The sequence below is a fragment of the Myotis brandtii genome, unplaced genomic scaffold (assembly GCF_000412655.1).
Source record: "Myotis brandtii unplaced genomic scaffold, ASM41265v1 scaffold191, whole genome shotgun sequence".
Lineage (NCBI taxonomy): Eukaryota > Metazoa > Chordata > Mammalia > Chiroptera > Vespertilionidae > Myotis > Myotis brandtii.
In genome coordinates this window covers 7462110-7471632 of record NW_005357115.1, presented here as the reverse complement: position 1 = coordinate 7471632, position 9523 = coordinate 7462110, and positions in this window count along the sequence as shown.

Below are 9523 nucleotides of genomic sequence, written 5' to 3'. Positions count from 1 at the left end.
GTCATCCCCCGAGGGGTCCCAGACTTCGAGAGGGCACTGGCCAGGCTGAGGGACCCCCCCCCAGTGCCCAAATTTTTGTGCACCGGGCCTCTAGTGTATATGTATAAGATGATGATACCGTGGTTCTTGCCTTTCCACCACTAAGCTGTTTCAATACTACATTTTCATTATCAAGGTTAATAACATTTATATTGTTAATGAAGTATTTTCTTGAGTGATTTTCATTAGGTTGATTCTAGACGTTGAAAATAATAACTGTGCTTGTGTTATTATGAATATGGAGATATTTTTTTCTGTAGAGCCAAGTATGTACTAGATTCTACTTCTTTCTACTACCTAATATTTCTAGGTCACTCAAAAGAGATTATTCCTAATAGTTCTGATGTTATTTTATACATTTAATGTATTGCCTTTATCATGTCCTCAAGTTTTTATAAGCTCCCTGCTGTTTAACCTATTGATTGCTCTTTTTGTCCAGGAAATTTTATTTCTACTGCCCTCTTGAGCCTGTTTCCAATCTATGGGCCTGCTTCACACCCTTTGTCTTGGAATTTCTTCCCTTTATTGTTTTTCTGTGATGATTTTATTAATTACTACATTCTAAGTCTTCCTCTTTATTTATTCCCGAGTTTTGTTGAAATAATGTCCTCAAGTAATTTTCTAAGAAAGGTTATATAGGGAGATAACTTTGTAAGTCTGCATGTCTAGAAATTTCTTTATTTTACTTTCACTCTTGTTTCATGGTTTCATAAAAAGATTTCTTTTTATTGATCTACAATGAACATTATTGTTTTCAGATCTACATATTACTGTTATTTTTTATTATACTTACTTTCAAAGTTCAAAGCTTCTTTGAGGTTTTAAGGGAACTTGATGGCTTCCTTTTCTTTTGTAGCCTCTAACATGCTTTGTTAGGCAGTAGTTTCCTCAATTTTGCTTCTTTTTGTATCCTGTCTCCAAATATTATTGATATTTACAATACAAAAATATCTAAAGAGATACCCATTATGAAAATACAAAGGGTCTAATGTTTACATTTTGGTGGTTTTGTATAAAATGTTAACTCAACACTTTGAATAAAATAAGACATGGGAAAGTATGATTTAATATTTTTTAAATTTTTTAAACATTCCCAAAAGTCGTATATTTTCCATTCCATGGTTATTCATTTTTATACTAATACTAGAGGCCCAATGCACAAAATTCGTGCAAGAGTAGGCCTTCCTTCCCCCAGCTACCAGCACCAGCTTCCTTCTGGCACCCGGGACTCGGGCTTCCCTCGAAGCCCCGACTTCATCCGGAAGGACGTCTGGTCTAATTAGTGTATTACGCTTTTATTATTATAGATACTTCTAGTAATAAGTATATCCAGTAGTATTTCGCAAGACTAATTTGTATTTAGATAGCACAGTGGTTAAGAGTGTGGTGCTCTGGAGTTAGACTGCCTCTGCTACTTAATACTGTGTGACCTTGGGCAAGATGCTTAACCTCTTTGCTTAGTTTCCTCATCTATAAAATAGGAATAGTAGTATGTTCTCATAGAGTTGATACAAGGATTCAATGAGTTAATACATATATAAAATACTTAAAACACTAGTGCCAGCACTTTTTAAGTTTTCGGTCTTTAGGTACTACTACTAGTACTACTATTCTTATTCCAGTTACTATCATTATTATCATCATTGTTTATATTTCTTATAAACTTTTTTGAGGCATCTAGATTACTTTTTGTTAAAAATAAATAAAATGTTGTATTTGGAGTCACTTGACCTAAAAATTATTTTGCTACCACTTACTAGCTTTCTAACCCTCAGCATTTCACTGAACTTTAATGGGCCTGAATAAAACAGGTTAATAATATTTTTCTTATCAGGTGATCTCTTGATCTGTAAAATATTACTAGGAATCATGCAGTCCCAGAAATGATGGTCTATGGAACGAGAAAGAAAGAGAACTGATAATGCTCAGCTTCCCCCCTCCCTCTCTCCTTCCTCCCTATCTCTGTCCATTTTCCTTCCTTCAAAACATAGTTTATGGGCCTGGCCAGTGTGGGTCAGTGGTTGAGCCTCAACCCAGGAACCAAGAGGTCCACTGATTTGATTTCTGGGGCACATGCCCAGGTTGTGGGCTTGATCCACAGTAGGGGGCGTGCAGTGGATCCATGATGTTTTCATCGATGTTTCTATCTCTCTCTCTCTTTCTCTCTTTAAAAATCAATAAAAACATATTTTTTAAAAAGTTTCTGAGATTAAATTCACATCAAAGATTAATAAGCATTTATTGTTTGTAAGAGTATAATAGCTTCATTCTCATTTTTATCTTCATGCTCTACCTTCCTAGTCTTGCCTGTTCCTTCCCCATAAAGCTGAACTAATATAATAAAAAAAGGCATTTTTAACAAATTTCTGAATTTCATGTGAAAATAAAATTAGGGGCAGGCTAAATTGTGTTCTCTTAAGCCCTGTGCATATGTTCATTTGTGTGTCCTATTTTATGCTTTCCTAACACCTTGTGGGTGTCTTTAGTATAGCACATATTGTATTGCTTCACTTATTTGTTACATATCTAGCTTCCCTACTAGATCAAGTCCCTACTAGATCAAGTGGCAGATGTTTATATTGACTAGCAAATGACTTATATGAATCTTAGGTTAGACTAGAATCATGTTTGTTATAATTGTTGATTTGTGGCCATGGTTATTCTTACTTGAATTAATGATGCACTTGATACTCTGGTCATATTAGCTTCTACTTTGGATGTAATGCTACTTTTGAATTACAGTGTTGTTCAATTGAACTTAAAAATACTTATAATTTATGAAAGCTACTGACTTTAAAAATAATTTTTTCTTGTTTGATAAAGTAGGAAAAGTAATTGTATTATTTTTTGAATTTTCTCACTTTAGGGAATACTGAAAATGAAAACTGGAGGTAAAAATATGAGACTAGAAGAAAGAATTTTAAAATGTTCCATTTCGGGGTGAAGTTATTTTATACTCTTTCCTGAAAGCAATGGGCAGGGGGATGTCTTAGGAGAATGGAATGTGATTATGTAGCAGGAAAGAATGAAAATAAAGCTAAGCTATTCCCACAGTATGTTAATCCTTGAATTAGTAGTTGGTTGGTTTTCTTTTATTTCTCATCAAGCTAGAGTTATGAATTCTTGTCAATTATGGCACCTACAGACATTGTTATATACAGTACTAGAGGCCCAGTGCATGAATTCGTGCACAGGTGCGGGGGGTCCCTTGGGGTGGCCTGCGGGGATTGGGCCAAAACCCATAGTCCAACACCGCCTACCGCTCCTGCTCATCCTGGTCCCCCTGGTCCGCCACAGCTGCACTCTCCAGCTGTGAACCCTGCATCTGGCTCCCATCCTGAAGGGGTGGGGGGGCAAGACGCAATTGGTTCCAGGTGGGCAGGCGGTAGGACGCCCTTGCCAGCAAGGGATCCGGATCCATCCCGCTGATGTTCGTGCCACTTTTATATCATTTCTTCCTTACGAAGCGTCTAGGCAGGCGTTCTCAACCTGTGGGTCGCGACCCCTTTGGGGGTCGAACGACCCTTTCACAGGGGTCGCCTAAGACCATCGGAAAACACATATATAATTACATATTGCTTTTGTGATTAATCACTATGCTTTAATTATGTTCAATTTGTAACAATGAAATTGGGGGCCACCACAACATGAGGAACTGTATTAAAGGGTCGCAGCATGAGGAAGGTTGAGAACCACTGGTCTAGGGATTGGAAGCGGCCACAGTGCCCAAGGCTGACTTCCAGGAGGCCGGCAGAGCTGTCAGGATTGTGCCAGTGGCACCAGTCGTCAGTGCCTGGCCCATTTTCCAGAGATTGGAACTGCAGTACTACTGGGGGAGTGAGTGGCTGCAGTTGGGCTGGTGAGCCACCGGGACGAGTCAGTCAGCTGAGCGGCACTCCTGCTGTGGGAGCGCACTGACCACCAGGGGGCAGCTCCTGCATTGAGCATCTGCCATCTGGTGGTCAGTGCACGTCATAGCAACCAGTCGACTGGCCTTTCAGTTCGGTTGCTTAGGCTTTTATATATATAGATTAGACTTGTTCATAGCAAGTCAAACTTTTATAAAGCAGATTTTTACAATGACTTTACTATTGGACTCCCTACCTTAAAATCTTTAAGTAAATTTTTAAAGTAAAATATTTAAGCCTTAAGTAAAATATTTTAAAAGCATTTAAAATATTTTAAAAGCATTTAAGCAATTAAAACTTGATTTCAGTGATTTTTTTTTTGATTTTTTTTTTTGTAGTTAAAAAGTTGTGGTAGTTCCCAACTGTGTTAGAAACAGTTGCCAAGTGTGGTGTTTTACACCTTGAGACTGGGAGCTGTTTCTAAGCACAGTTACTAGCACAGATTTGCCTAAGTTTCCAGTTTGATCTGTGGCTATGCGTAAGTAATGTGGAATATGTATAATATTGGGGGGGGGGGGCGGGAACCTTTGTAAATTAAATTCCATAAACCATCCTCTAACTTTAGATTACTCTATACCCTAAAATGTAGACTTTAAACTCCAGCCAATAGTACAGTCTTTTGTAAATCTTTGAGATAGTTATAAAGGTGTGTAAAAATTAAGGTATTCTACTAGGACTAACTTCAGAATGTATAGAATTAGCCTGGCTGGGTAGCTTAGTTGGTTGGAGCAATCATCCTATACACCAAAAATAAGAATGCATAGAATTAAGTCGCTTATTTTGTTGAAAGGATTCATTTCAACAAATGATGTTATTTAATTTCAAATATTTTTTAGTAAAGGAAGAATGCTTACTCTCCAGAAGCCTTTGTTTTTCCGCTGTGGTTCCTAGTAATAGTGAAGACTCTAGTATATTTTTACATGATTTATATTTAAACAAAAAAAAATCGAAAATAAATTTTGACATATATAGTATAATAACCATTTAAATTGCATGGTACTTTTTATTATTTAAGAGGACCAATAAGAATTTAGTAAAGGTGTGTGTTTGTGTGTGTGTGTGTGTCCATCCATTTAAGTTAACCACTAGCCACATGTGGTTATTGAGCACTTAAAATACGGCTTGTCTGAATTTGAGGCATGCTGTGTTAAAAGTACATACTTATTTTAAAAATTTAATAGGAAGATAAAAGAATGTAAAATATCTCAATTTTATATTACATGTTGAAATGATAAATGTTATATATATATATATAGTGGGTTAAATCACATTAAAATTTACTTAGCTACTAAAAAATTAAAAATTACAAAATATGGATCACATTCTGTTTCTATTGAGATATTGGGTTCAAGAACATTTTTAACTGAAAATTAAATTTTCTATAAGTTATGGTTGAAATTAAATGTTGAGATTTATTTTTATTAGTCTTATATTACAGCTTAACATCTAAATATTAGCATTCTAATATTACGTGTAAAAGTGAAAGCTATAAAAGTAAAAAAATTTTGATAAAATATTATGTTGAGGACTTGTTTTTAGACTTGTTGTTGGGACAAACCATAACCAATCCTTCATGATTTCTTGGTTCTTGGTTAGGAGCCAGATAAGCTACCATGGATTATTTAACAAACATTTTGTTTGCTTCAGATGTGCCAAATCAGTTCTGGGGAATACTCCTCCATAATTTTAGAAAGAAACAAAAAATAGTGGTGTACATGTAAATGAATTCAGAGGTAGGAAGAAGTGAAACAGTACCTGTCGGGTTTTTATTTTCTATAAAGTAGTATGTAAGTCATCATAGCCCACCAGTAGTGATGGTTTCTTGGAAAAATTCCTTGAACTGAGTAAAATTAAAGGGTCTCCATAGATGAGAACCAACATTTATTAAATATTTATTGGGCATCGAGCTAAACGCTGAGGAAGAATATAAAAGAGGGAGGGGGCCTTAACCCTATGAGCTTATAATTTTGTTAGGAAAGTAAGGCGTATACCAAAATAGTAAACAACAACACAAGGCAGCTATGATATGATATGGAAAAAATATATGGCATATATACAGTGCTACAGGAGTTCCAAAGATGAAGACACTAATGACTACAAATTGTTTTTTAACTTTTTCCTTTGCTTACAATAGTGGCCAGGTGATCTTCTCAGAATGACCCCTGCCCTCACCAGTAGCTCAGTTGATTAGAGCATCGTCCAGATACATTGAGGTTGAAGGTTCGAACCCCGGTCAGTGTACATACAAGAATCAACTGATGAATGCATAAATAAGTGGAACAACAAATCAGTGTTCCTCTCTCCCTTCCTCTCTTTCTCTAAAATCAATCTTTTTATTTTAATTAGAAAAAAATAGCAGAATGACCCCTTTGTAAATACCTTCTGGCACTGTACCTTATAGTCAGTGGTAATGTATTTTTTTATTTTTTATGTTTTTATTTTAGAGAGGAATGGCGAGGGAGGGAGAGAGAAAGAAACATCAATGCAAGAGAGAAACATCTATTGATTGCCTCCCATACGCACCCAAGACCAGGGATCAAACCTGCAACCTGGGTATGTGCCCTGACCGGGAATCAAACCAGCAACCTTTCAGTGAATGGGGCAACACTCAACTGAGCCACACTGGCCAGGGCTCAGAAGTAATTAATTATGAGAATTGTATAGAAATTTAGTATAGATTCTTTACCTCAGCACAAATAAGAGTTTAATGCTTTATAAAACTGAATTTTGAATGTTTTAGAACAGAACTGGTTATCAATGGGAAATTGAGGTTACTGTAGCTTTCATATATTTGTGGGAACTAATAATTACCTATTTTAAACAGAAGTTGGAGTGGAGTGAGAGAGGGTTGTATGGGATGAAAAATTTGAGAATGAAACTGATTGGCTCACTGACTGATAACTCACAGCACGATAAACCAAAGCTGATAGATATCATCCTCACATGCATACACACTACAAACATAGAAATGTTAACACAAAACAAGAGCAAAAGTGTGAATGCATAGCTAAACCCTGAGGAAGGAAAGAAGTGAATGAAGTTTCTAGGTGTAGAAATGAGAGATATCAAATCAAAGCAGTAAGAGGGAGGTGGTACTGCTATATAAAATAGCACAGGACCTTTTGGTCTTGGATATATGTCCTAATGCAGCAGTCGCCAACCTTTTGGACCTCACGGACCACCAGTGGTCCACGGACCACCGGTTGGCAACCACTGTCCTAATGGGTCTCTGGTGGAATTTTAGTACACATATAGGGATAGGAAATGTCATCTTGGACCTGTTCTGAATACAGGTAGCACTAAGACCAAGGTGTGCAGCCTACAACATGAAACAACTTCTCCGATTGTGTTTGGATTTTAAAAAGTGTCCAATGATAAAACAATCTAAAAGAGAATTTAAATGAGTTTGTAAAATGTTCAAGAGAATAAAAAGAAAATGAAAATAAAATTTTAAATTTTAAAAGGAAGTATGGTGAAGTAACAGACCAGTATGAAAAAGAAACAATAAACAACAATAAAAAAGGAAAACCAAAGCAACTTTTTAAAAAATATATTTTTATTGATTTCAGAGAGGAAGGGAGAGGGAGAGAGATAGAAACATCAATCATGTGAGAATCATTGATCTGCAGCCTCCTGCATGCCCCCCACCGGGATCGAGCCAGCAACCAGGGCATGTGCCCTTGATGGGAATCGAACCCAGGACCCTTCAGTCTGCAGGCCACTCTATCCACTGAACCAAACCAGCTAAGGCCAGAGCAACTTTTGAAATTAAAAATGTAATCATAGAAATTGGCATCAGGTGGATTAAATACCAGATTAGACAGTTATTCTTGCTTTGGCTGAAAAGGAAAAGAAAATCTAGCAATAAACGATTAAGAAGAACTGAATTTAAAATGTAATGACCCAGGCGTAGCTGGTTTGGTTCAGTGATTAGAGCGCCAGTCTACTGACTGAAGGGTCCCAGGTTCAATTCCGGTCAAGGGCACATGCCCGGCTTTTGGGCTCAATCCTCAGTAGGGGGCATGCAGGAGGCAGCCTATCAATGATTCTCTCTCATCATTGATGTTTCTATCTCTCCCTCTCTAAAGTCAATAAAATAAAATATAAACAAATAAATAAATTGTAAGGACCCAAAAGTAAACATTGAAAATACAAGGTTAAAAAAAGTGCTGATATAAAACAAAGCTAAAAGCTGTTAGGAAAATATTATCAGCCAAAAATAGATTTCTAAGGCAAAAGGCATTATTAAGCATAATGATGAAAGGAGTAATTCACCAGGAGGAAATAATAATCTTGCCCCTGTATTTCCAAATAACATAGCAAAGTATATAAAGCAAAATTTACATACTAAAATTAAATGGATTATCTACAGATAGAGCAGGAAGTTTTATAGGAAATTTCCTTCAAAAGACAATAGACGAATGAAACCACCACTGCCCCAACAACAACAAAACTAAAGGTATAGAATATTTGAACAAGCAATTAATAGACTGGATATTTTAGATATATTTAAACTTTAAAAAATAGAATGTAGATGTTCTTTTCAAGCAGACATGAAACATTTATAGAAACTAACCATATATTAAACTATGAAGGGATGACTCCACAAATATCCAGTCATATCATACTGGCTATATTTTCTGACTACATTGCATGCAGTATATAGAAAACTTATTTAATTTTCCAAGTTTTGTTTAAAAGTGATGTTAATAGAATAATATTTAAGTGAAATAAGAGCTAAAACATTTATTGAACACTTTATATGAGCCAGACATACTGCTGAGTGTTTTGCATATGTTATTCTATTTATATCCTTTCAGTAGCCAGTAGTCCTGGGAATTACAAAATACTGTTCTTATCTTTAATAGTTGAAAAAAATGTAGGCTTAAAAATGTTATTTTGCCCAAGGTCTGCTGTTGGAAAAACCTCTTTTTTAATATTACATTGTTATAACACCTCATCTTTTAAAAACACCTCTATTATTGTAAAATATAGCTAAGTAGAGAAATTTCACATAAAAGAATTATTAAAGTTTAGAATTATTACTAAGATTGGTATTGTAATACCAACAGGTCAGGAAATAGAACTTTGCCAGCCACTGCAGAAGCCTTTTATGTGCCCCATTCCAATTTTCCGCCACACACACACACACACACACACACCCCCAAAAAAGCATTCATATGATAATCATTTTCTGGCTTTTTTTAAAAAGTAATTTTAGTGCCAAAGTGTACATTCTTACTAGGTGTACCAGTTAATAATGCAGATTTTGTAATCAAAGAAAACACAATAATTTCAAGAGAAACATCAAAAATGCTTTATTCAAAGTAATGTCCATCGCTAGCTACACATTTCCCCCATCTTTAGGTAATTTGTGGATACCGCCCCAATAGAACTTTTCTTGTTTTGAGGCAAACCATTCAGAGACCCAATTTTCCACTTCTTACGTTTTGAAGTGCTGCTCAGAAAGTGCGTGTGCCATCGATCGGAACAAGTGGTTATCTGAAGGAGCAAGTTCTGGTGAATATGGCAGGTGGGTTAATACTTCCCAGGCAAGATCTTTTAACGTGTCTTTA